This window comes from Trichosurus vulpecula, chromosome 7 (genome assembly GCF_011100635.1).
Source record: "Trichosurus vulpecula isolate mTriVul1 chromosome 7, mTriVul1.pri, whole genome shotgun sequence".
Lineage (NCBI taxonomy): Eukaryota > Metazoa > Chordata > Mammalia > Diprotodontia > Phalangeridae > Trichosurus > Trichosurus vulpecula.
This window is the reverse complement of record NC_050579.1, coordinates 66,599,887-66,601,964: the sequence shown is the minus strand read 5'-3', so window position 1 is coordinate 66,601,964 and position 2,078 is coordinate 66,599,887. Positions and strand designations below refer to the sequence as shown.

The window sequence follows — 2,078 nt, the reverse complement described above, 5'->3', positions numbered from 1 at the left end:
AGGTTTTTCTCTTTATTATGCAACAAATTTATTCAGCATAATCAGTCCCAACACTCAGTACAAAAAGTTTACGGAGAATAGAAATTGCATTATTAATAAAAGCTAGTCTTTTTATTAAAAGAAAACAAAATATATTATTGATTTAAAATATCTTATACTTGAGTGATAGTACAATAATTTATTCTGGGTACCTACTGCCAGGAAGAGAAGAGAAGGAAGACTGTTGTCATAGGGAAAGCTCACCCCCCAGCTGATAGCTGGGAATTCAGTAGAGATCACTGAGACCTGCAATCTTCCTTGCTTTCTGCATTAATGACCTTAGATGCAACCATTTCCTGGATAGAAGTTGAACATACTTCAGAAAGACGTCTAGGTCTAATCACTCCTCTTCTTAAGACTTCCCCAGGTAAAGGAAGGTGTCCTCAATTGCATTTTCCACTGCATACAAGCATAGGATCTGCCTGTAGAGTGGGGCTGTGGGAATGATAACTTTATCAATGTCATTGTTTTCAGACTGATTTTCCATTTTCTCCAAAGCAAAACTGAGTTCCTCATCCTTCTTTTTCAGTAATTTAATGTTTTTATGAACTTCAGCCACTTTCTGATCCAAGCAGGTTACCATCTCTTCCAGTTTCGGGTGACTTTTTTTCAATTCTTCCGGACTCTTTAAGGTACTGAGCTCTGCATGAGCAAGATCTATTTCCTCTTTCATTTGCCATTTCAGCTTGTCACTAGCTACTGAAATGAGAGATGCTCAGATAGTGTCTTCAAGGATTGTACCATTCCTGCTGGGGACAACGGTGGTCATAGGAGGATGGGAAGGGTATTGTGAACTTGTTATCAGAGGGTACTTTCCACTTGGTGGGTAAGGTTAACCTGCAAAACTGCTGGGATTGGGAAGGTGTCCAGGGAGGTATGAAGTCATTCCACTTGGTATACCTGGCCTATAGGAAGTATTTAGTGGTCCTGTTACTGGTATGGTAGATAGGATGCTGAAAGAGTAGCATGTGAAAATACTGGAGGCTCCTCTCCAAATACCACAACATTATTTGAATTAGATCCAAAAAGTCAGATTGAACATGCTTCCATTCATGTAAATAAGGAGGGTAGATCTTTCCATTTGAATCAACATACTTATCTGTTTTAATGGTCATTGAACTAATAGGTTTAAGAAAACAGAGAGATTACACAGATATGTGTCCAGCAGCCACAAGCTTATTGAGACACTGTATATGTTACCTCTATAGGGCACAGGAATTGTTCCAGTAAGAATTGTTAGCTCCCTAGAATTGCTGTCATTAAAGACATAAGAATGCAGTACAGGTTTGAGAACTTTGTACAGTGTAACAACTGAAAATTTCCTGTACAGTTAGGTCTCGGTATTCGTACTTGCTCAACATTGTTTTTCAGATGGCTCTCCAGCACCACCATGACAGCCACTTCACATTCCCAGGCCCAAAAGATCAGCAGTTGCACAAGGCTGCCCTACACAATCAACTCACCTGTCCTCAGCCACCCCTTCCTCATCCCCTCTTTGGTTTCCTCCAACTGCCATGTGTAAGGTTTTTTTGGCAAAATTATCATCTTTGTCTAGGGATATTTTTAAATTCTGTCTCTCCAAAGTGCATTATCATCTATCAGAATGGCTTTATTTTATGAGGATTTGATCGCATCCAGGTTTCATTTTTTGGTTCATTGTTTTTTTAGATCTCACCTTCTTAAATGCTTATGGAACATGTTCACAGAATTGATTGGACATTGAGATAAGAAAGTCCAATACTTTCACCATAGTTGCTGATGAAAAATAGGTGATGTCATCATCTGCAGCCTACAAAGTGCTGTGGATATATGACTTAACTAATTCCTACAATAACCACCCTTTAAGCCCCTTAATTCTCCTTTAATAGCCTTCATTACATTGAGTGCTCATACCACTTTTAACCTTCTGTTGCCTTCCTCATTAATATTTAAGAAGTGTGCTTAATTTTAGAAGTCCTTAACATCATTCAACTAAAGAGACCTTGTCTCAGAAGCACAGTAGTCAATGATTTTGTACATGGTCATTTTCTTGGCCTACT

General features: G+C 38.7%; 1 pseudogene; it reads right to left on the bottom strand.

Moving 5' to 3' along the window:
- Positions 1 to 265: 265 nt before the first annotated feature.
- On the bottom strand, positions 266 to 1,400 carry LOC118855943 (annotated as a pseudogene).
- Positions 1,401 to 2,078: the final 678 nt, after the last annotated feature.